This window comes from Arctopsyche grandis, chromosome 8 (assembly GCF_051622035.1).
Source record: "Arctopsyche grandis isolate Sample6627 chromosome 8, ASM5162203v2, whole genome shotgun sequence".
NCBI classification, from domain to species: domain Eukaryota; kingdom Metazoa; phylum Arthropoda; class Insecta; order Trichoptera; family Hydropsychidae; genus Arctopsyche; species Arctopsyche grandis.
Window position 1 is genome coordinate 32,093,234 of NC_135362.1, and position 27,932 is coordinate 32,121,165.

Below are 27,932 nucleotides of genomic sequence, written 5' to 3' on the forward strand. Positions count from 1 at the left end.
AATACATAAGAAAAAATAAAACAACAATAATAGAAAAACAAATAAAATAAAACATTTAAAAAATTGTACATAAAAATTAAAAATTGAAAAATTGAGAATTAATAAATTGAAAAATCAAAAATTAAAAAAAAAAAAAAAAATTAAAAATTACAAATTGAAAATAATACACAAAAAAAACACATATATAAATAGTTTAAATTGAATTAAAAGTAAAAAACAGTAAAAATACGGATAGATTATCCGGTGAAATATTGAAAATATCAATGTGATTGCTGACCAAATTCAAGCAGCGTAAGACTCGAGCGATTGGTGAAAAAGCAAGAACATTAGTTCTTGCTTTAATAGTTTGGAACAATGGACGCAATCGATAATCAATGAGGCGAGATGGAACCCAAAATTTCATTTCTTCCAATATAGTTGGGTTGTAAATATCACCTCTTAATAATTTGAAGAAATGACACACAAGATGCATATCCCGCCGATGAGATAGGGAACTATAGCCAACAGAACCTTGTACAAAAGCACTAGGAAACAGTTGAGGGTAGTATCCAAACTCCCTCATATATAGATAGCGGAGGAACTTCCTTTGAACTCTTTCAATTTTTAGAGAGTAAGTTAATTCACTGGGACTCCATATAATGGCATCAGATTCCAAAATGCTTCGGACCAATGCGTTATAAAGAAGACGCAAAACTCTTAAATTATTGAAAATGTGAGCATTGCATAAAACGAAACCCAGCATCTTTGAAGCTTTATTGCACATATTGGAAATATGGATACCAAACTTCCATCTGCTCTCAAACGTAACGCCAAGGTCTTTTTTGGATAATGTTCTACACAGTGGAGTTCCACCAAGATTATACTGATATAAGGTGGGGTTAGAAGACCGAGAAAAAGACATAATATTGCATTTACTAACGCTAAGAGGTAAATGATTATTAGTCGCCCAGCACCATAAAGAGTTCAAATTACTCTGAAGGACCTCACAGTCAGAAACACTATCAATTTTCATGAATAACTTGAGGTCATCAGCATATAGTAAAAAATTTGAATCTGAAAGTACCGAGCCAATATCATTCACATATATTAGAAACAGTAAAGGTCCCAAATTAGAGCCTTGGGGCACGCCAGAAGATGTGAGGTATACTTCAGAGAAATGGCCATCAAAACAAACAAACTGACGACGATTACTTAAATAAGAAGTAAAAAAATCAGTAAGATTATCCGATAGACCAAAATTGGCCAATTTCTTAATAAGTTTTGAATGATCAACCTTATCAAAAGCTTTAGCAAAATCGGTATAGATCACATCAACTTGATGCCCTGCATCTAGCGATTTAGTAATGAAGTTTGAGAAAGACAAAAGATTAGTAGTCGTAGAGCGTGCTGAACGAAAACCATGCTGTTGGTCTATGATAAACCGACTGCAATGGTTATAAAGTAATCTCTGCAAAATTATTTCGAATAATTTGGCTGGAGCCGAAACAATGGCTATTGGTCTGTAATTATTAATAAAAGATTTATCGTCATTTTTGTGAATTGGAGTGACTTTGGTGCATTTCCAAGAGTCAGGGAACAGAGAAGATTTCAGTGATAAATTATAGATATGAAGCAAAGGATATAACAAACTGGACTTGCATCCCTTTAAATATATATATTGATATATATTGTCGCATTCACTCAATATATACAATCACTCAATATATGTATATGTACAGTACACTCTCGATTATCCGGGCTAATGCTGGCGAGGGAGGGCACGGATAATTGAAAAACACGGATAATCCGAATGATCAAATTTTGACTTGGTTTCGAGTATAATATCATATTAACAACACAATTTTTTGTTTCATAATTTTAATACTCATTATTTATTAAGAAAAATGCTTATAGTTAAACAGATGTGTGGCCGTTAGTGCCTATATATACATATTGATATATATTGTCGCATTCACTCAATATATATATATATATCGAAGAAAGGAACGGCAACAAAATTAAGGTTTCGGGTATCCAGCCCTCTTAACCCTTTGGCTGCTACGAGGTTTTTCAATGTCCAAGCGAAAAATGCTAACATTTGTAATTATTTTGAAAAAAAATAAATATAATATTTTTTTTTACATACTTACTTCGCCGAACACTCGTAATTTTTATAATACTTTATATACATTTTTAAGAAGCAGTCGTGGACTCGTGCTCTCTCTTTCTGTCTTGCTTTTACATGCGTGCGTGCGAAAGAGATACCTACATATATACACTAAATAAGTTTTGACGATTGTTTTCCGAGGCTTTATTCTTTTCAATAATCTATTTTTAGATATCGATGTATCCTTACAACATGCGATATATTCGAAACAGGTAGCGGTCTCTCTCTCTTTCTTTCTTGGTTTTAATTGTGTACGTATGAGCGAGACACACAAGGATGCGAAGTTTCTAATAATCAAATAATTTTTCAACATGTATCATAAACATTTTGTATGCATTTCAGTTGCATTTGATTGATTGCATGAATTCGTGACCTATATAATTGAAAGCGGATTTCTATTGTTTTTTGCCATTTATTTTAACTCTGCAAAATGATATCGGACAGTGAAAGTGATGAAAGCGAAATAATAGCTCCTCGCCGAGGAACTCGACAAATCAGCAGCTCTACTGATTCTGAAAATGAATTTATCGATAATAATCAATTCCCAAGTAATAACTCCTTATATGACATTGACAACGAACCCGAAATTTACTTTGATGATGAACCCGAAATTGAAGAGCTTTTATTTAAAAAATTGATAAATATTTATAAAGCTTGATTGAAAAATAAATATAAATACGTATATAAAAAAAATGTTTCGTGCCACTGATGCGCTGGTGGCTCAAAGAAAGTATTGAAATACGACAATTAATGACGTCAACAACGATCGTCGTAGCAATCTTCGCCGATTTCAAAACAACGATTTATCGTTGTTGTAGCAGTCAAAGGGTTAAGCTCCTAGATATGAAATTTTAGTTCAATACATTCAAAGGTTTCTGATAAAAATATATATTTAAATGAAAGCTCTCACATACATATATACATATGTGTATAAACGATAGAACTTTGTGCAAACCATAATATAATATAATATGTACATATCTGTGAATCAACAGCATTAATTTCGATTTTGAAATATCGCCAGTGAATTTAATACCCACATCAAAGGAACTAATCCGACATAAATAATTTAGATCCAAATCCTCTTTATAAAACCTTCAAATACACAATTTATATAATTCATCAAAATCCTTCACAAGGCTACAACATACTTTTTAAATGTCGAACGGAGATGCTTCATACTATTACACATACATATACATATGTATCTTTAAACGGTCGCGTGATTGAAGCCGGTTTTCTCTCGACATAAAAAGGAAGGGCTCTCAGATGTGGTCGCACAGAAGCTGCAAGGTTATCCGGTCGCAAATCGGAAGCCATTGCACATCTAGAAAGCAGAATTACTAATAAGCCTACAACGACAACGACGACAACAACAACAAAAAAAAAATACGACTACTAAAATAACGAAACCCAACTAAAACGGAAAAGAAATCCCCAGTAAGGATAATCTACGGAGCGATTAAAGTCTCCGTTTAGGGAGAGGCTGTCCTAGCTGCTCTCAGTACGTATATTACCATAATGCGCTTCGCTTAGTTTGTATGCGCTCAAATATACATAAATATCTTCGCGTTTGTTCAAGAACGGTCACCGAAATTAAATAAAAAAAATATACATACATACAAAGACCAATTAGTCGGGTAATAATTATGAATTATATAACTAGCACCGACCCACATACTGGTATTTTGCCTCAAAAGTTGGCCAAAAATCAAAAATTAAAATTTTCACAAATTGTGTTTATGTTGGGGTCCCAAAGTAGGTAGATAAATATGTAGAGTCCTTACCTGGGTTAAGCTCACTAGCCAAATGTAGTGGCAGTAGAATCCTGTCGATTGTGTGAAACGCTTGTTTTTGTTCGCGGCATTTTGTTGCTAAACAACTTTCCTTGTGATTATTTTTATACTAAAAGTGTTTTTTTTTGTGAAAAAACTTAGTATAGAAGTTGAAGAACAAGTTATATACACTAGATTAAACTAAGTTTCATGCCTTTTAAAATTTTATTTTACATGTGTCGACCTGTCAACAAACCCTACTATTTTCACTTAGGTTTTCTTTACTTTTTTGTACAAATTGATTTGTATTGTGCTTATTTTAGCCGAATCAAATTAATGTGATATAAAACTTTGAAATCTCTACCATTATTCTAGCAAAACAAAGTCTGCACTAATTTGCACTTTAAAAAAATAATCAATAAACTGAAGCATACTTTTGAACTCAATTTTTTTACTTATTTACACTCATTATTTGTATTCCAGTTTCTGGGGATTCTGTTATGTCTATGAACCGAAAGCATCTACATGATATAATAAGAGGAAGCACCGATAGGCTTTTTATTAAAAAAATTCAAAGATTTAAAAGAAGAAAACTAGTAACTATTACAAAGTGCCCTCCTGCGAAACTTGAAGAATTTAGAAAAATTATCAACAATTTTAAGATTTTTTACATTCGTCAATGTTACAGAAAGCTATTTTCTGGTAAAAAGCGTAAAAAAATATTTTTTACCAGGTTTTCAGGCCAAATACCACTCGACCGCTGAATATATGAACGAGACAAATTAATTTTACTTTATTCAAACAGACGAGTACTAAAACCGCTAATCATTTAGATTGAACAAACAAAAATACATTATACAAATTAAACAATTCTGCACGGGAAGAGTTGCGTGTTGAACGGCAATGTTTAACCTAAATTTATGTATTTATTGATTTGTTTACACGCCGTGTTTTCGTATTCAACTATCGTCGATAATGTGATACTCCAAAAAGTCAATATTAAACTCGACGAGTTGGCTAGCAATTTTCATATTAATCGCTCGATTAGAGAGTTTCTCTACAAAAAAATGATTAGTTGTCTATCTTCTTTTTAGACATTTAATTTTTAGTATTATGTAGGTGCATGCATGACCATTGACCAAATAAAATAAGAGACTTTCTGTAAATCGGCATACGTACTAAATGTAAATACATAAATAAATGTACATAAGTATAATATAAAGCAACACGTATACAGTTACACTTACAGAATTGAACGTGCTCTTGGCGAATCTGGCAAAACCTGAAACAAACAAAAAAGTGAACGTTAAAATCGAGTTCAACATTGACACATATCCACGAAATGTTTTTTTTTTTTATTTAACTTTTTGCAAGGGTTAAAATGCCAATCTGATTAAAACTCGAATCAATATGACATTTAGATGCACAAAAAAAATGTCACTTAACAAACAATACAAGCTTACACAGTGTATTGTCCAGACAATAGATTCATACTTCGATAACAAACCTCTACCCGAGTCATACTAATGAAGGAAGACAATAATTTATAACGAATAAATAAGTGTTCAAAATGTCATCGTGCACCTTGTTATCCTAAGGACATCTCAAGGAATTTTTATTTTATTTTTAAACAAAATTCAACCGCACAGTTTTAGTCCTGACACGTACACTACATACAAACATACATATTTCAATCGAACATGTAGTATGTATTCTCGCCTTTAAATATCGCTCCAAAGCGACGAGTGTATATCCTATTTAGTAATGTATTGATTGAGAAAAATACCACTTTCCAAGTTTCATTTAATAATTTGCAACACAGCACTATCGAGTTTGTTACAGATACATGTTTAATCGAGATGAACACGTGCCCCCTAGAAATCTTTCACACACACGTACCACGGTGTGTACGTGTAATATTAATAATACGCCCTAATATTGTATATACGCCACGTTAATATTTTCGTGGAAATCGTTTATGAATATAACATGAATCGAAGACGTGTGATTCATCCTTGAAAATCAACAGCCTCCGACGAGGGAGAGATCTGCGTGCCCTTCCGGGCGTGTGGTTTTGGATCCTTTTCGAACGATCGGTCAATATTTCCGTATTGGCCGCGATGTAAACACCCTTTTTGACGGATTCCTTCGACTTATAGAACCCCTCGGTGCGTTGAACCGTCCGCCGTTTCCTTTCAAATCAGGATTTTCCTGTTTATCTAACCAGGGGCCGTGTGACGCACGAGGCGACACAAAGGTCACACAGGAACGAGAAAATATAAAATAAATGAAAAAGAAAATATTACACTATTTCCACACACACACACACACACACACACCTAAGCTTATATATTTTGCTTAATTGTACGATACATCCAATAGCAATCAAGTCCTTGTGTATATAAATAGGTACATACATATACATATACTTACATTATTATACAGGCAGCGTCTTGTGATAATATTACCCTAACATGCACAGTTATACGAGTATGATACCGGTTTCAGTAAAATGTTGTTATCCTGAACATTGAAAGATATACAGAATGACGTGGCCTCCATCATCACATCGTTTGTAAAGGTGCAATATACATAGATGTGTTTATATGCCAAACAAGATGTATTTATGATACACTAGTATTTTTTTAACTAATCATAATGATGATTAAGAACATAAGAATTCACATAAAAAATATCAGATTAATTTTTAAAAAAATATGCAACCGATCTGGGCGGTTTTTTAGCAGCAGTGACTCCATAAACTTTTTTCTAAAGAGTAAGAAAAAAGTCATAAGATTTGATGCTAGTAGGAAGCAGTAGGTGCTATAATTAAATCCCATTAAGATTGCTATTAAATTAAATACAAGGCTGAAAGTGGAAAAAGCTAGACATCTATTTGAAGAAAATTCACCTTAAATATTTGTACATATATATATGTACCTACCTACATACATATATAGAGACATATATTCTGTAATATATTGTGGTACTTTATGTATTGCATTTGTATTCTTACTATAAAATAGATCGTTATAAGAGAATTCAAAGCTTTAAATCAAAATTATTCTATAAAATAAAAGGCTCTTGGTATCTTTGACTATACACATTTACTAAAGAATAAAAAAATATTTCTAAGGTAATAAACGTCTCTGCTTGACAACAAACAGTTATCAAAAGAAGTAAAAGTATGCAGACAATATACTGAGAGAAAAAAACTCGTATAAATTGAAACCATCGATGATACAGAATAATTAACAAAATAATCTGCTAATTTTAAATAGTACAATCTTGTGACTCTTACTTGTAAATCTTTCTCACATTTCAATAGTCATTTAATGATCGCATCGCGTACATATTAATCCCCAAATCCTCCGACAGCAGAAAATAAGATAAGGTGATAATTACTTATGTAGATAGCACATGTAACTACCACACATCTAATTCTAGAGCATGTCGCTCATTAGCGCAATTCATCAATACTAAAAACGAAAGGTGTTAAAAGATAATACGCGCGACCCTGACTACCCAATAAATCATGCAAATGAGATTCTTATAATAATCAATTCTACTGTGATTTGCGAAGCTTATTTTTAAGTATATTTATTTAGGTTGAACACGGTGTGCACCGGACGGCCTTGCGGTCAGATCCTCTCTAGAAAACAACACGTGAGGTAACCATCATCGTACCCATCCAACCAGGCACGTCGGTTTCGTTACGATCCCTCATAGAGACGAATCGAATCAAGATAGGATAAAAAATCTGCATGCAAATAAAAAAAATATTGCCCACAAGTCATTAGCGATGTGAAAATTTTGAAATTTCCACGGCATTTTCACGGTAGGATGGTTGGTTTTGTGGGTTAAGTCGGATGTATGTACATATGTGTGTGGTCTGTGCTCACGATCGGATGTAACGTAATCCGATTAATCCATCGAAGCGAGATATGCTGGTGGACGATTTATATGCCACATTATGCAATTTTATTGGATGATAATGTGTTACGTTAATATGACTGAGTGCAGACAACTCATTGTGATCAATCAAAGTTTTAATGGCGTTGATAATACAATGATGCGAAATCAATTTGTATCTAATACAATAAATGTGTATAATAGAGACGAATCACTTGCTTGAGCAAATTCTGTTATGCTAAGCGGAAGTTGCTGAGCATTTAAAAACAACCACAAGGTGGACCCTCCCTCACCGAAGCGGGGTGCAAGTGCCCCAATTTTTGCGTTTTTCGTAATAACTATGTGGTTTTCAAAGCTATACACGCTGTATTTCTTGTATTCCTAGAATGAATTACAAGTAATTTATTTTAATAGATTTTGTATGATTTAGAAAAGGGGTACATCGTAAAAAAATACGTTGATGCATTTCTACGTTCCAAAGTATGATTTAAAGGCGGTAGCGATAAGTCATGTTTTTGACTGTTCGCTTGCATATTCTTGTTGATCGATGAATCGATGCGAGAGAAAGAGACAGCTTTATTTTCGTAAGCTATTGTTTTCATCGCTTTTGGCGCGTGGCTATTGATTCATGCAGTCGCCTGTTGGCCTTACCTATGTGCGTTTGCATGTCGATACTTGTTATTTTTTAAAACAAAAATAGTCAAAAACATGCTATAGGACTAAAACTTTTTTATGTTGATGTATAAAATGATTAATAAGATATATATTGAACCCATTTATATTGAGAAAAGCTGGATTTTGATTAAAAAATACTGGAGTTTTACTCGACCCCGGTTCGGGACACTCGTTCAAAGGTTTTACCATCCTTGAAGTTTACGTTATGCGTACATATAAAGTAGCATTAAAATAAATGCAACTATTCATGATTCATTCGTAAATGTAATCATTTATAATATGATCATTGCATATATGTATGTACATACATATGTATGTACATTCTTGCATAAATTGCAAGCCGCTTAATTGAGATAACTTTTACCTCATTAAAATTCGTACAAGATCTCGTTACCCTTATTGAGACACTTGAAAACATCTGAGAGTTCACCTTGACTTGAATATCTTCGCCATGGTACCATCTTATACAAATTCGTTTGATTTTACGAAATGTACAAAAAAAAAATCAATTTCGAATTAATTGAATTTATTTCAAGTCAATTTCCAAGGAAAAAATATCGGCACGGGGAAAAACCCACTTAAAAATGTGCTGTCTTCATTTTTGAGAACGTTAGTCATTCAGGAAAGCAATCGGCTTTTACTACGTCTAACAAAACATACATACCTCGTTAATAAAATCGGCAATGCTTCAATAAACGTAAACGTGATTAGATTTCAATAAACGCACTGTGCATTATTTACATATATATATTACATGTCTATTTATTTCTAATAATGCAAAACATATAATTTCAATGAAATCACCGTTTGAAATAAACAATTCCATTTAAAGCACAATGGTTAAAACGAGAAAACAATTTTACCTATTCATAAATTCAATAGTCCTTATATGTACATATAGAAAATGCAACTATACTATACTTTATTCATATGTATTCATTAACCAAGCATTTGCCATGATTATGTCGAGAATTTCAAACAGCAGACCTAGGAATAATAATACTTTTAAAAATAACTGGTCTTTTAATCTTCACAATTATAAACTTTTCTGTAGCATGCTGGGTTTTGTACTTGCACTTTCGAAAACGTTTAGGTGACAAGGTATCACCCATATATACCTATACATATGTATGTACATATATCTCAATGCCTTTGAATAAGGTTCATTGGAATTCGAGTCTGTTTTAGATGTATTTTTTTTGTCTTGAAGCAGCCCTAAAAGATTTTGAAAAAAGATATTCACAATCCCTCAATTTTAGAGGAATTCAAATATCGGATCCCTGATCCTAGTAGAAGACTTTTCTTTATAAAAAAATTCACATATGTATACATAGATAAGAAAAAAAAAATAGGACCAATATTCTCATGAACTTGCCGCTATAAACTCTCTACATATTGGCAGTATATTTTTAAGGTTGAAAACGCACAATAAAAACAAACTCATTTTGTTTTTATTGGGAGTTTTTATTTTTTTATATTATGCATTATTTATATACATATTGATTTTTCGGTTAAAGCGATAAATTGAGGATACCCCGTAATATTGCTATTATGTATATACAGTGCACCAGATCCCGATCTTAAATAAGAAGAGCATCTTCAGATAAGACGTATTCTATCCATTATATAGGTACATGCATGCACAATTGTGACTATTTTAAGTTCTAGCGTTTTAAAATTAAAATTTATAAATAAATATTCTGGTTAATTTGCGTTCCATACTGAGCAAAGACCGAAATTCACACTTACGTTTTACATATGAAACGTATTACTTCACACTCACCGCTTCGCTTATTAGTCAAAAAGATAATTACAACGATTAATCCTCTTACTTGCGCAAACACACTACGGAATAAATTAATTCCAAAATAAATAATTCAACTTAAATGAGCAGGATTGACTTTTTAACGACATTTGTTTTCAAATGAGACACACTTTTGTATAATTTTCGAGTATTGTCAAGTCGGCTACCGGATCCGGGAATCTAATTTAAAAACTACAGCATGTATACATACTAGGCACCTGAAGTTAGTTTAAAATATATGAAGGTACTCAGAGGGTCTCAGCTGAGAAGGCAATTGAGCAAACTGCTCGGATGGGGGGAATAGGCGTGCAAGTTAGCCTAAAGAGCAGAAATAGGGGGTGGCGCGAGAAAAACGGGTACGAAGGCGTAATGATAAGAAAATTTAACGTGTTGGGTCGCAGAATTTATGTATTTTTCGGATCGTTAAACCGGTGCAAGGAGTGTCTGCGGAGCTTCTGATAACGATTCTTGTCCAATGAAGCGTGCTGCCCGCGGCCATACATTGTCGCGGACGCTAATGGCACTCGTATGCTTCACAAAATGATCTATAAGAATTCGTGGATATTTGAAGATCCTTTCAAAGTCCCTGAGGTACATCTGCCAGGGATGATTGTCCCCGTTTTATTCCTTTTGCGGACGGGCGAGTGTTTGGCCGCGGGCGAATCTCTCGTATAAATCGTACGAAATGCATAAATATATATCCTCACAACAGGTGCATCGGATCATCGATAGATTTATTAACATAATAATGCACCGGAATCGTACCAAAACCAAATCGTTTGTTTTTGGTCTCGGCTCGTTAGATAAATCACATAAATAAACATAATGGTTGTTGGACGAAATGAAATTCAGACGCGAACCGTGCTTCATTATTATGGATAAATCGAATATGTTAAGTTTTATACGTGCGAGAATGCTTGGATAAGTACGATAAGTGCAAGTATTTCGAAACAATGTTGTTCAAAGTAATTCGTTTTTTTTGTGAATAAGCGAGTTCCAAATAACCTAACCTAACTTTGTTTACTTTCTACAACTAATCAACGCTTATTTACATCCTTCATACATACATACATACATACATACATACTACATACTTTAATGCGAAAGGATTTTTTTATTCGAAAATGATCTAATCATTCTATATACATATATACATATATCAGATTGTTAAACTTCCTACAAAATACCGGAATTTTTTAAAAATACTAACTGGATTTCATGTGAAAAATCAAACATAGGTATATCTTTGTATATACATATATAACCAGCAGAATAGACTAGTGGTTAGTATATAATGCTTTGAACAATGTGGTCATGGGTTCAAATCCCACAGGTTTCTGCTAGTCAGATCTTGGATTTGTGGATCGTGTCGTATCAGAGTTTGCAAATTAATCTGATTTTCATTGAAACGGTTCCCACAAATTGGCAACCTTGCCCATTTTCTTGCAAATCTCAAGTTTTCACCTATCTTGAATTTCGCTGAATAGTATAAAATGCTGCAAATTTACAAATACGACCATAAATGTCTCTATCGATGTTAATTGATATGTATTTACTGAATTTCGCTGAATTGTTTAAAATGCTGCAATTTTACAAATTTGACCATAAATGTCTCTGTGGATATTAATTGACATGTATTTATGTACTTTGTATAATACTAACAATATTTTTTTCAAATGTACAATATTTCTGGCCAGGAAGGCGCATTGGGACTACCTGTCAGGCCTTCCTGGTATAAATTAAAAAATAAATAAACATCGGTTCCAAATAAATAAATATCTTATAATACATATCAAAGAAGTAAAACCTCTTTATTTAGTTATTCATTATTTTTATAATAATAATAACAATAATATGACCAATGTGACCTGACAGGTTGCCCCAAAGTATCACACCAGTCTTAGAATAAAAAGAAAATAACAAAGAAAAGAACAATAAAAATTACCAATCATTTATCTCATTCAAATAGACTTGTGTTGAATCTCATGAAACTGACTAGCTCATCAACATGACAATTGAACAGGTCCTTATGTTCATCTACCACATTAAGGAACCGGAAAGCCTTTACAAGAGACGAGTTACTGAAAGCAGACGTTTTCGCAGGAATAGGTTGGAAAAGCAAATGATGACGCAAAGCTCTACCGCATTCAGGCTCCGAAAATTTAAATTACAATAAAATCGAAGGATTGTCGATTCTTTCCTTTAATACTCCAAAGAAATATTTGGAAATGGCAATAATTCTTCTTGAAGATAGCGAGTCAAAGCCTAGCATACATTGTAAAAAGGCAGTGGGAAATAAATAGGGGTAATATTTATATTTCTTCATATAAAGGCATCTAAGAATTTAATTTCAGTGGGACTCCAAATTACAGACTCAAACTCCAATATGCTCCGGACAAGCGAGCAATAAAGTAACACCATTATACTTGGATATATTAACACCATTATACTTAAAATAATACATATTACAGAAGTAAAACCTCTTTATACATCAGGTAAACTTGAAATGGGTAATCAAATCGGCTATAACAATTTTCATTACGGATACGGGCAAAAAAAAATATGGCTTCTAAAATGTGGAAATTTCCGCCTTTTCAATATTATAATTATAATACGATAAAAATAATATAACGGTTGTGAAACGGTATAAATCGAGATTTTAAGCATTTCGAAACGCGAACACTTTAATACCTATGTATATAATGAAACTGTTTTAAATTCCACTACGTTAAAAAACGTTCCTAGCAAACGATAAGAAAAAATTTCAACATCGATCCAAAATACGTATACATACATCCATACATAATATTTCCCAATCTCCATATCGAAAACACTCACAAGGGCAACGATCTTCACCGCGGAAATGGAGGATCATTTCGTTTTATTTTATTTTTTATCAATATTTAATTAAATCGCGCGTTATCGTGCATACTGTGTGCATAAAATACACACGTCGACTAAATTTGGTAATATCGAATGGTTAATTTATTTTGCGGTATTTCAATGAAGATAATGAATTCTCGCGTTAAACAAAGGCTCTGTATGTATGTATGTATGTAATATACGACGACGTTGGCCCAAAACGTTTACGGCGAAATCAATAGTCTTTATGCGAAGTACGAGATGCTTACTCGAGAGCGAAATTACACAATTTAATACATAATAAGGACCCCGTGTGTGTGCATATTTGATTAAACGTATAATCACATACCTGTTTCACTTTAATAAAACTCAATTATGACTAATAATAATATTGAAACGAGCCACTGTTTATGTTTATATGACATTGCCATATTCAACATTCTCCTTTCATATCTCTAAAACACGTGAAATTTTAACGTAACCGCGTAATTGAATCTGCGGTCCTATTGAATTATATCCCGTAACCGCACCAAAATAATCTTAAATATGATTTGCTTACTAATTTTTGTGGAAGGGGGACTTATTCGAGAATATCGAAAACAAAATATTGCCCTCATTCGATATTTAGTAATTAATTTAGAAATACATAAGAGAGACGGACTCGATTTTTTCGGGATTTGTCCATAATAATAGATATGTAACAAAATAGGATAAAAACAAGAATCAAAATAAAATAAAAACACAATAAAAATAAGAACTAAGAAAACCCATTATTTTTTAGGAAATCATCAATGTTATTTTTAATATTTAAACAGATTTATGTCACTAAAAGTTACTGCATCAGTAAACATATAGTAAAAGCATGCGCCGAAGTCACGCATTATTTTGTAAAAATAGCTTTTAATATCAAAAACAACATGATCTAAATACCCTATTTATACATTTATTTTAGTTTATTTACTTATTATTATATATACATACATGTATACCAGGCAGGCCTAACAGGTAAACCCCATTGCGCCTTCCTGGCCAATTACAAACAATGCAGCATTTTTATTATATACATAAGTCGCTTAATTACGAGACATCTTTGAATTTTGTACATAAATCATACTCAAATAGTGGTGACATAGCGGGTAAGGTGGGTTTTTAGCCAATTCAATGGAAGCACCGTTTCAACAATGAAATCAGAAAAATTGGCAAACTCTGATAGGAAACGATCGACTTGGAGTCACAAATATCCAAGTCTAACCAGCAGCATTACATATAATATACTCGGAATAAATTCTTTTCAATGGAAGTCAACTTACGGGAACGAACCCGACGACCTCTCGGCGCTAGGCAAAAGCCCAACCACCGGGCCATGCTAAAGCTCATTTTTACAAAAAAAAAATTCTGCTCAATAGTACGTATTTACGTTGCATACGAATTGTGAATAAAAATACATACACAAATAATTAATATTTTTCTCAGCTTCCTTTAAGATTTCACCAAAAATATATAGACAATTCCCAAGCTTATACTTCTCATATAACAATTGTTAATAGGTTTTTGAGCTCTTTTTCCTATTATCCTGTACAATATAATACAATGATTACTAACAAAATTAAATTAAAATTGTAAAATAGAAAATGACCAGTAGATCAGTAGCTATTAAAATAGATATAAGATACGTATTGTGAACATAATTTAGTAATAATAAAAAGCATTTAAAAATCAATATCAAATACTTCTCATAGATAGGTGACTGTAGAATAATCGTCTTAAGAGAACTACTAGTGAAAGAGAACAATTAACGTTGTATTTCATTTTAGTAGTCTTTTATTGTCTTTTATTAATCTCCAGCATAAAAAATATCAAAATACGTGATTTCAACTGATCGAAACATTATAGAATGTGATAACCAATAGGAATCGCTTATTCCTCTACCTATTACAAACAGCCATGTAATGAATTATAGTTGAATATATGTATGTACATACAAACAAACCGACAATCACAACCACGCAATTATTCAAATGACCAATACTGTATATGTATCCAATAGATATACTACATGCATTGTACCAAACTGTATGGAATGTGCGATGCGGTACATCAACGCAACCTCAATCGTTAACAGTACAAATCGCCCATCGTTTAAACGATCGTTAAGATATAAAATTGGCATATCAATCCATCGGCGAACAGTTCAATAATCGACGGTCATTATTCAGACACAACACAATATATGCACATGCATATTCAAAAACACACATCTTTCAGTTAATGAAGATACAAACACACGTACATATGTACATGCATACAATAGTTACGGAATCGTTTTCGATATACGCGTCCGATCGCGTATAACGAAGTGCGATTTTAATCCTCGGGAGATACCCAGCACTTTTGAGCAATAAATTCAGATGTCTCACGCATCGCCGGTCGGATTTGAACTCGGATTAATTGAGCCGTAGGCTCTCGTTACCCAAATAAGCCCCAAAAAGATATTTATTATGGCGTTTTTTGCAATGAAAACGTACGGGGGATGACTGCCGGCCCCTTTTTTGCATTTTATTTTTATTTTATTTTATTTTCACGCACATCTGCGATCGTTAAAATCGCCCTGAAGCGTAAATATCGCATTTGATTTAATTAATAAATTTATCGATGGGTTTTATCGGTGATTTTCGACATACAAACATACATAAATAAATATATCGAAACCTCAATTCAACTAACTCAACAACAGGAAAAATATTGGTCGACGATATTTGTCTATTTTATGGTTCCTATTGCTCGGAACATCTTAGCAGAATTCTTCCTACAAATATGCCGAAATAAGATATCAATTGAAATATGTTTGGCAACAAATTATTTGGTTAGTTTATAATTCCAAAAGTGGTCGGTAAAAAAATGAAAAATTTATCACTAATTAATTATAAACTTGATCAGTAACTTATTCTAAATGATCAATAGAATATAATAAACGATCAGTAAATTATTAATTTTCGTTCAGTAAATAATAATTTTTTTATCAGTAAATAAATCCTTTTTTGATCAGTATTTTATTTAAATACTGATCAAAAACGATATTCTATAAGTGAAATTATATATCCAAATCGTACAAAAAAAAATGTATTTTTTTTAGTTTTATCTCATCAATATTTAAGGGTCAGGTTGAGAGAAATGATATAATAATAGAAGCGCCTTTACGAATAAATAAATTGTTTCAATATTACGCGGTACGTCTCCATAATTACGCTAAACCTCACGGAATACAATCAGGGTCATCACATATTCACTACAAAAATTAAAGTTTTATTTTGATATAGATTTATTTACAATTTATATGTATATGGTGGTGTTAGGCGTTGTTGGCCAATCCGTTTCTTTTCTCAGTTGGCGGATTATTTTTATCCACTTTTTTTATTTGTCTGTCCTTGGGAACTCTTAAATTAACGTGTAATGTATAGTTTCAACAAAGATATGTATGTATAATATAAAATGAACGATGTTTATATTAATTTAACTTAAATAATTGCTCATTAATATAATTGAGTATTCGGCGCCAGCAAGAGAAATGTTTTTACATTTATTTAAAAATAATTTTTACATTTCTCTGGTGCCACCCCTGAAATGTAATGTAGAATGCGGACGATCACCATGACACTTTTAAAAACTGTCAAACTACTATGTTAATTGAATAAAATGTTACTTAAATGATCAATTTACCTATAAAAATGTATCCCATGTTGTTTATTGTGTGTTTTTGAATACATTGTGCAATTTTTAACGATGCTCTTGCCCATTGCCCTTGCCCAGACAAGTTTTTATCTGACATACGTCGACCACCAAGCAACAAATACGACTGACATATTATCTTAGCAATCAAGCTAATTTAAAAAAACATCTTAATTACTTAACTCTTAAAGTTAATTATAAAATTTATAATTAACTTATATGTACTGTCCCTCACAGAGGTGTCTCTTCTCATCCATGATCTTGGCAGACCTGATGCACTCAGGGAGGACATTATACATGAGCACACCCCCTGTGAAAAACACCCCCAGCTGTCTTATTTTTTCTTACTCTACTTGCTAAAATTATTTAGGAATGTCTGTGAACAATCGTCACTTGACAACAATATAACGCCACTTCCATTATTATAACTAGAGTACAGACCCAAAGCGCGCCGCTCATTGTTCAATTGTTGTAAATGCTTTGTAAAAAAGGTTCGGCAAACCTTTAACAATGCATTTGCAACATTTGAACAATGAACAGTGCGCTCTGGGTCCGGGCTTTAATTATAGCATTTCTCTGGTTCGGTTAGGTTAGGTTATATCCAACTCCTTTCCAAAGTCACCCGTTGAAATCAACGGGCGCAACACTAATTATAAAATATTAAAGTAATTAGGAGTTACATCCTGCACCATATTATTATCTTACAGTTTAATTAATCGCTTACTTTTTTTCGATCGCTTGTTGAACAGATCTAGCGCACTATAATGTATAGCAGGGTTGACCGTTAAAAATCAACTGAAAATTCATTCCGAATCATATTTAGTATTATTCACATATTTTATATCGAATTTACCCCTAGCAAATATACCTACACTACTTAAAAAATATATCGACTAATATACGCCAAATATGAAAGCTGTCGCAATCGCTCCAACTACCAATACGCCACAAATATGAGAAGTCGGTCAAACGAGGGTAAATCACCTACATCCATATAATATAGGTATATATGTATGTATGTATGTATATAATATATAATATGATGCGATATCGAGACCCTTCGTGCGTTGCGAGATTGATTTATATCCCGGGGCCGAACTGACTTATCATCCCGGGAATAATGTTATCCAAACAAGGGCACATCGGGGCCAGTGCCGGACTGTGATTAATCTGCCGTGCAAACGTAACTATGTATGTATGTATGTATGTAGGTATGTAGGATCGTGGCACGCAACCAAAGCGATGGTCCAGTCGTTTGCGGCCTTTTGTATCCGAGAACAAAAACTAGACTGCCTGCTATTCGTCTCCATTGTCGGAATGAGATGATCTCTCGCGACATCTTTCACCCGGTCGAATCGTAATAAACGAGTGTGCCAGTGCATTAAATATATTATTGGAAAGGGGGGGGGTAGATAATAGTCGTAGATATAGAAAATCGCTTTGACATCTAATGTACATATGTATGTATGTATATGTAGAAAAAATTAACATTATGTATTTATTTATTTTTGGAAAATTTACAGTTAAATAAAATATAAATAATAATAAAATACAATTATTCAATCAATTCATTGTGATATTGTTTAAAAAATCATACGTGATAATATAAAAATGCGATAAAATAAATTAAATCCCAATTTCCGCTGAAAATTTTGGATGCAGCCAAATTCAGATCAGCTGAATAAAAACGTTTCGAATTTGTGAGCAATTGCCCTATATAAAAAATGACCTTTCCAGTCTTTCACATCATCCTATCAAAGAAGTAATAGCAAATCATTGGAGTATTTGTATTTAATATATGAAAAAAACTACTTCCAAAATCCGTAATACAGTTCTAAAAATATTTTTTCCAGAATAGGCGGTGAAAAATAGTGAACTAATAGGAAAATATTACAACGACGAATCAATTTTGTATATTTGGATGTATGTTTGTACATACATAAATACATTCATATACATATTTTATTTTATTTCATGGAACCAGATCGCTCCAAAGCGACGAATGCACTAATGTAGATACAATATAATCAATATACATAAGCATTTTTATACAATGCGAATTCATACAAACATAGCCAGTGACATTTATGGAGAAATTTTTGCAGCTTTTTATAATCAAATTGGCAAACCTCAAGACGCTGATTGGCAAGAGATATAGGAAAGGAGATGCCAATTTTACAGTATCCGTTTCAATGAAAATCAGAAAAATTGGCAAACTCTGATAAGAAACGATCGACCTGGAGTCACGAACCAAGGTCTGGCCAGCAGCGGGACTCTATTAAGACTCGAACCCATAATATGCTAACCACTAGTCCACGCCGCTTGTTATGTATGTATATATTTTTGTAAGTTTTATCTTGAAAACTTTATTAAATTAAGTATATTATTTTTTTTATTTTTAATATAATCCGCATCCCAGTAGAAACGATCCCAGTAAATCGAAAATGTGTACTACATATATATATGTGTACATACAACATATGCACATATAATGTAGAGCAAAAAATGAATTTAGAAAAATTTCAATCCACAACGACAAATTTCACAAACATAATTTTCTGCTTCGGGAAGAATTGTATATCCGCTTGTAAATCCCTGCTTATATAATATAATACATGTAAATCTTAAACCAAGAAAAAAATATGACAAAAACATAAAGGAAAACAATAATTTTAAGACGTCTTTAGAAATAAATTATCCAACCGTTAAATAAAACGATATCAAGCATAATAAAAATAATGTAAAAACTACATGTAAATACATATATTACGTCAGAAATGAATTTCAAACATTGAAAAAGTCCCGACAAAAATATAATTACTTTTTTTCACGAACCAATACTTTCCAAGAATTTTCCAATTGAAATATACAAAAAAAAATTGAGGAATTTATTTACGTCCCGTCCCGTACATTTGAAATTCACTGAAAGGGCGACTCACGCCTGAGGGTCTTCCGTTGAACACGAATGACTTTCACGTTAATGAAAAATATAGAATATGATCTATGTAAATACATTCGACATCGAATCAAGCACAGTATGCTTAAACACGACAATAATTAATTGGCGAGCGGGGAGCGGAAACGATCAAACGATGAAATATTCGAGCAGAACTGATATCAGGGTATGAAAAATTGAAAAGCGATTTTGATACGTGACCGTTAGCGCAACGAACAATTAGTTGTTACAGAGGAGCGCGCAAACAAAGCAAATCTAAATTAATCAGCAGGCAATTCAATTAAGGAGAGGGGCGCGGTCGGGGTGCGCTCGGTATTAAATTAAGGCTTCGCCGCTGCGTGTAGTGAAGGAGAGTGGAATTAACAAGCCAGTGAGGGGAAAGAGATGGAGGGGGGAGGGGGATGAGACTGAAAGATAGGATAGAGGGGTGGTGGTGGGAGCACTGTTTGTTGCAATACGTTAGCGAGTTGAGCTTTTCTGGGCAAGAACCAGACGGGGTAGAAGCAGTCGGTGAGGTCGACGACGATAAATAAATTATCCAGGGGTCGTGATTTATGGTGGAACCCTCTACAGTGCCAATGATCGTTCTGATGCAGCGGACCGGACCTGGATTAAAACCAACCCCACATCGCTCCAGTGGACAAGAAGCGAATACCGAATCGGATAGTTGTATCGATATCGGATGTCTACACACTGGTATGTACCTCGCTTATCAATGTAGTCGACTAACCAGTAGGGATATTGATTTGACAGCATTGATTTGTGGCACACCTAATTTAATAAGAAACACCATTGATTTATAGCATACCTTAAAACACTGACTAATCAAAATTGTACGACACGTCTCTTCAACACTTTATTGTTTTAAAGATGAGTATAAAGGAGTATATTCGATTTTATTTGAATTAACATTTTCGGCACCTGAATGAGGTAGAGCTTTGCGTTATCATTTGATTTTCCAACTTATTCCTGCGAAAACGTCTGATTTCAATAACTCGTCTCTTGTAAAGGCTATCCGGTTCCTTAATGTGATTGATGACTGGACCTGTTCAATTGTCATGTTGATGAGCTGGTTAGGTTCTTGAGATTCAACACGAGACTATTTGAATGAGATGAATGAATGGAATTTTTATTTTCTTTCTTTTGTTTTGTAAAACTAGTGTGACGCTTTGGGGTAACCTCTCAGGTCACACTGGTCATTTAATTGTTATTATTATTATAAATAATAAATTAACATTATGTGATATTGTTTAGAAAATTTCAATGTTAAAATGCGAGAAAATATATTCAATTCCAAATAAATAAATAAATATAAACTCATTAATGTCAAAATTTTAGTTAGTCATCACCATCGACTCCGCAAGTGACAGTTAGTCGTCACCATCGAGACTCCGAGAGTAGCAGTCAACACATCAACAGCAGACAAAGTTAAATAGTGAAGCAAAGTTAAAGTTAAACAGTTCTACGTATCTTATTTAAATTCTATTTAAATAAATAAACGTAATTGGTTAAAAAAATATTGATTATTTCGAATTGACTTTAATATGACATTTTTCAGCAAAGATTTATTTTTATTTAGAATTTAATCTAGGTTTAAGTTTGTAGGAAAAGTAACCGCATGGAGTAATTTTTTTGGTTTTCTAAAGAAAAAGTTTAAAAAACACTGAAATAGAGTAAGAATACCGCATTTCAACAATAATAATTAATTGTCTTGATGACTTGCAGTCAGTCTTCAGTATTGCGTCAAAGTTATGCGAAATATGTATGAAATTTTGCACTACAACAATGTTATAACAAAGCAATTGTATGACAATGCTGACATCGAAAATCATAAATATGAATCTTTGTATAAAAATATATCTTAGGCCAGAGCGTACGTTATTCTTCATTTGAATATTGCTAATTTACATTTAGAGGATAAGTTATTTATTAAATAATATTGAACTTTTCAAAACCTCATAAAATTTAGCATACATTCATCGTTTTCTATTTAACTTTAACTTACATATGTGTGTACCACATAATGAAAAATAATTAACTAGTATGGAATGCTATCATCGAAAAATAATGTCAAAGAGAATTAGCGATCGACCGTAAGACCTAACTTCAATCTCAAATATATCCCGAGCAGAGCCAAGCCCTTTCGCTAGATAGCTATATTACTTTATATATAGATAAGCATGTGTTGAAATTTTCATTACGAACCGTTGACGAATACTTTTTCAAAACGATGAAGCAACCTAAGTAAACATTACAATGAGCGATTGCATTCAATTTCAAAAGCGAAGACCGATTGCTTCTTCTTCTTCGCGTAAAATTTCACTTCTCAATTACATAACATTCCACGACAAATATTTCGATTATATTGTTTAGCTAATATTTTGTATGTGTGCACGTAAGCAGTAGATTTGACCTCAATTATGTCGCCAAACCTGTTATTTTTTTTTTACTCGCAAAATAATATATTGCCTGTTAGTGTGCATGTAGATAGTAGTAGTAGGCACAGCTTCTAGAATTATTTAATTATTCAGATTTTTTAACAACAAAATTAAATTAAAAATATTCACATATGTATGTGTGTAAAAATGTTTAAATTCATATATTGAATTAATAAAAAAAAAACAGCACAATTTGACTGACGATATAAATAAAAACTTACGATCTATTCGTATGTTAGCAAATAATGAAATGAATCCACCTTACAAAAGAAACCATACAAATATACTATTGTGCGTATAATAGTATTACACAAAAAAGAGAGATTATTGTACAAACAAATACGTATAATTAAATTACTTTATTATTTTGTATTGAATTCAACGGGAAACAAGTCCTTATCTACACACACGATAACAATCTACCACCTACGAATTTTAATTACGCTCGTATTTATGTAGATAAGAAAACGTTTTAAAAAGTAAAATGCATTTAAAATTCAAATCGAGCGAAACGGTTTTCGTTCTCCGAGAACGAATCTATTCATTCAACAGTATCGAAACACATTAACATTTTATCGTCTGAATCTGTGTGTGTACATACGTATATGTGATGACCTGACGCGCGGTTTTCTATAAAGCGACATCATCACCCAAGTGTGTAGAAAGGATGCTGGGTTACCACACAGATCCAATGTATGTACATACCTACGTAGGATACATATAATAAGGCTGATGTGTTCCGAGGAGAAGAAGAGAGACGTTATCAAATAATTGGAAAGCCCGTATAAACCGGCGCGTTCTAAATTAAGTGCGCGAAAGCCGATAGGAAACCGCGATCGAATGGGAAGATGCGCGTGAAATATTTAATTTGAAGCGTTGCGGTCCGTAAAGGGTTAAGGTGAGCATTCACTGAGAAACTCGTCTGCGGGAAAGTCTCTCGAAGAGATACATCGTATAGATTAAACGTAAGATAAAGGTGGTATTGTGAACAAAAACGGTGCTACTTTAGTATGCGGTCTACCTTCGCATGGAATCTACATACCTTTGAATCGCAGTCGACTATTATTGCTTTATTTGAATCGTAGCAACGACTTGTTTATTATAATTTTTGTTTTTTTCCTGCCGCCCTATAATATTGTCGAAGCATTTCTATCAAAATATCGTCAGCAGCGAAGAAAATACCGAGCATAACAACTTAATCTTAAATGAATAGAGCCAACGCTAACTTAACCTAACCTAACCTGACCCTTAAATAAATACGAGTAGGTGTTGGCTGCTAAGATATGTTTTTTTCAATATTTTCACAAAAAAAACATATTTAACCAGCAGCGTGATCTAGTGGTGAGTATTGAATTCTTTCATGCTTGATGTCACGGGTTCGATTCCCACTAAGAGTCTCGTTGTTGGGCAGACCTTGGTTTGTCAAGGTCGATCGTTTCTTATCATAATTTGCCAGTTTTTCTAATTTTCATTGAAACGGTTCCTGTAAAATTGGCTTTTCCTTCCCAATTTTCCGTTTCAAGCCTTGGGTTATTGTTATATTTCAGGTTTCGCCCGATTTCTCACCATATAAGTATGTCTCTGTGGTTGTTTATCGAATGTAAAATTCGTATTGTTACATGAAAACTGTTATTAATCGATGTTTGTAATATCTGACCATAGATTTCAAGTATTGTTTCGATTTAAATGTGTATGTACGTATGTAATAATTATGTATTTAGATGTCTCGTTAATTATGAGTTTTCAATGTCTTGTAATAAATTAGCCATAATGACGACCGGGAGCTAATCTGTAATGTCACTATGGCGAAATTTGTAAATAAATAAATATCTAAGCAGCCAACGCGTATTTATTTAAGGGTCAGGTTAGGTTAGGTTAAGTTGGGGTTGGCCCTATTCATTTAAGATTAGGTTGTTACGATCGGTATTATTCAGTCTCACTGTCACACGCGAGAACTGACACAGTGACACCGCATATTAAAGTAAAAACGTGAAGGTAGATCGCATACTAGAGTAGATATGTGAAGGTAGAGATCGCATACTAAAGTGGCACCACAAAAACCTTATCTGGATGGTTGGTGGTTGAGAAGCCACTACGATAGACTTGTCTGGTGACAAATCTCCCGGTGAATGGCCACCTTTAGAGCGAGAGAAAGAGCACCTGCCGTATTGTCGGATCGGAGCTGAAGTTTCTTTTGTTCAATTCGTAGAAAATCTCGGTCGTGGGGAGATAATGGTGTCTAACTATGTACATATGTTCAAATTAATACCACCTAGGAAGTTTACTGTATCGACCGATTCGTAAGTAAGTAAGTAACTTTACACTCGCTTGCATTATCTTACATAACGAGCAGAACGAACTCAAAAGTACGTTGTGTGGCGTTGTCTTAACAAGTACGTATCTCGATACTAGTTTAACAATATACATTAATTATTATATTAATATACCTTTCAATGCAGTTGTATATAATAAGTAATTCGATCGCTCGTAAAAAAGCAAAATTTACAATAATCAATCTCAATATCAGCGCAAAATATGTTTTCATCTTTGGGGTTGTTTTTAACTAACACACATGTATGTACATACATATAAAGTACTACTACATACATATATTCTACTAACAAATTTTACATAGATATATTAAATTATTTGAAAAAAAGAGGAATTCTAGTTTACTTTCTTATTAAAAACTGATATTTTTTATCAAATAATAACGAATACTACATATGTGTAATGTACGCTTGATAATATAAATATTGTATACATAATATAAATATTGATAATATAAAGCTTGACTTATTTTCCTAGTATTAATTCATCGGTAATATTCCAAAAAAATCATATTCAGAAAAGATTTCAAAAGCCCCCAGATATTAAAATTGACTGGTTTTTTTCGCGTCGCATACATATTTCTCAAATTGAATCCTTCATTCAAATGAATAAAACAATGATCTACATAAATATAAGACAGATATTTTTATTATGAGAAAATAAATTTAAATATACATATAGTATATAAATATTTTTAATACAAAATTGAATATAGCAATCACCACAGTTTGAGAAATACTGATCTGATAATTCAAACGGTCGAAGACAGCTGTAAAGAAGCTGTACTCTAATTTTTTTATTGAATTGATATAAACGTCCTATATGAATTTACCAAAAAAAATGGTAAGAGTGAAGTGAATTGAGTTAAATCACATCACGTTTACGTATATTTTAAAAAAATCTAACGAAGAAAACTTTAAAGTACATATATTCATATATGTATGTATATATGCATGTATATGTAGTATAATATGTAACGTGAATTTTGTATACTGAGTAAAATTAATCAAACTTACTCCTGTAAAAAATATATGTACATATGTACATATATATTTTAATAAGAAAGCTTGTAAATAAAATTACTTTATCAAACATTTTTCTAAGATACTTAAAAACAATTTACCGAGTAAAATCATATAAGAAAAACCCTAAAAATATTTGTGCAAAAAATCGAATATGTACCTTAATAAAACTAATAACTTTTTAACAAAATATAAATCCAAATATAAAGTAACCACTTTTTATTACTCAATTACATACATTACTAATTAATTATTACTAAATTACACAGCAATTGTATGATTTGCCTCTACAATTCTTTTGTCAGGTCTATTTTTTTGGAGTTTAACTGCATGATTTGGTCACCTAACAAAAAGATGTATATTAATTTTTTAGAAAAAGTTCACAAAAAATTCTATCGGTTTCTCTGTTATAAAATGCATGGATTCTACCCTTGGTTATATCCAAGCAAATTTATTTTGGGAATGACGGGCTTAGTCAGTCTCGAATCTCGTCGTCATATTTTATTATTACGACACATGTTACTTGTTATTCGTGGAAATATTTATAATCCACCAATTCTTACGAACTCACTTTATATGCACCAGAAAATTATTTTAGAATACGTAAACGTTTTCTGTTTTCGCCAATTATAGCGAAAACTAACATTCTTTTAAATTCTCCTATATGCACAGCCATGGGAGATTATTATTAACCACTTAGCTGATCAGACGGACATTGACATATTTAGTGTTACTTTTGGTCGGTTTATAGAATCCATTCAGAATATTGCCTCACATTGAGGGAGCGAAATGCAAGGCGATGCGGGGTATATCCTCAATATATCCAATATTTAATCGCCATAGTTCTTTATCAACACAATAAAATAAAATTATATCGCACGCTCATATTAGCATTATTAACCTATGCTTCACCTGTATGGAATAACGCCACGAATACTAACCTTTCCAAGCTTCAAGTGATAAAAAATAAATCCCTAAAAATAATTTATAATACACCCATATATACTAACTTGAAAAAACTGCATGCCATATATAATATTCCGTTTGTTACAGACATTACTAACAAACTAACCAGTAGATTTTATGACAGAATCACTAATAACGATACTAACACACTTGTGAAGAGTCTCGGTGATTACAACAAAATGTCTATACCCTTCAGGTATAAACACAGATTAACCTAAACATAATCTGCTTTAGATCATCGACTTTAGACAGTCTTTAATTAATATTACGTATTAGATGTATTATGAGCATTTATAAGAATTGTAAATAGGTTTTTGAGCTATTTTTCGTATTATGCTGTACATTAACACTAGAATAATATATTACTATGATTACTAACCAAATTAAATTAAATTGTAAAATAGAAAATGATCAGTAGATCAGTAGCTATTAAAATAGATATAAGATGTATTGTGAACATAAATTCGTAATAGTAAAAAGCATTTAAAAATTTTTACAATCTTTTCTGATTTTCTTTTTTTATTTCATTGTTAATTTTATATTATAAGAATTCATGATATGTTTTTATTATGTAATTGACTTAAATGGGTTTTTACCCGTATAAATAAATAAATATATTTTTACTTCAGTCAACCCTTTAAATGCGACCGGTTTGCGCTACAGATGAAGCGACCGAGCACAAAACGCCGTCAAATCCTATTAACCCAAATAGATGAAATAAAAACCGCAATTTGTTGAAAGTTAACCCAATGCGATGCGATCTTTCCTTTCGAGTTGCGTCTCGGTATTTTAATTGTGTATCATCACTCTTGCCGCGTTTCTCAATGCTCTTAATTGCCGCCACAGTACGCTAACTAAAACCTCTCCAATTGTCGCAGCAGTCTACGCTCAGATTTGCCAAATCCAAATTAATGTTTTCGCAATCGGCACGGCAACGGTGACATCATCGTAATCATCATCGGGGCTGAGGAGAGGATTACCAGGTAATGATAACAACCGTATTGCCGTGTCAAAATTTGCGGTTTGATAAATTGTCAAAACGTCGTTTTTGTTGTTGTGTTGTTTTCCACGTCGTTGGATGATTATCTCGAATCCGGTAAGCGGTCTCCTTAACGACCGCCTAATGTGTATAATAAATTCATCTAGGCGTGTTCTTAATATAATATTTTGTGGAGAGCGCCTATTACAAATAGACGTATCCGTCAGTTTGTATTGTGACATAATAGTATAGTTTTTTCCATACAAGGTGATCGAACGATCGTATGAGAAATCCTTTCACATTAATCACAATGAGTGACGCACATATTACAAATATAATT

At 32.6% G+C, this 27,932-nt stretch overlaps 1 protein-coding gene across 6 annotated transcripts in view; it reads right to left on the reverse strand.

The window, feature by feature from the left end:
• Pgant9 (polypeptide N-acetylgalactosaminyltransferase 9) overlaps positions 1-27,932 on the reverse strand; it is a 394,016-nt gene that overhangs the window by 204,399 nt on the left and 161,685 nt on the right. For all 6 annotated transcript variants that reach the window (XM_077436907.1, XM_077436908.1, XM_077436909.1 and 3 more), the window contains one exon: positions 5,169-5,203. The gene's annotated coding sequence lies outside the window, so the exon portion shown is untranslated. The remainder of the gene's footprint in view (positions 1-5,168; positions 5,204-27,932) is intronic.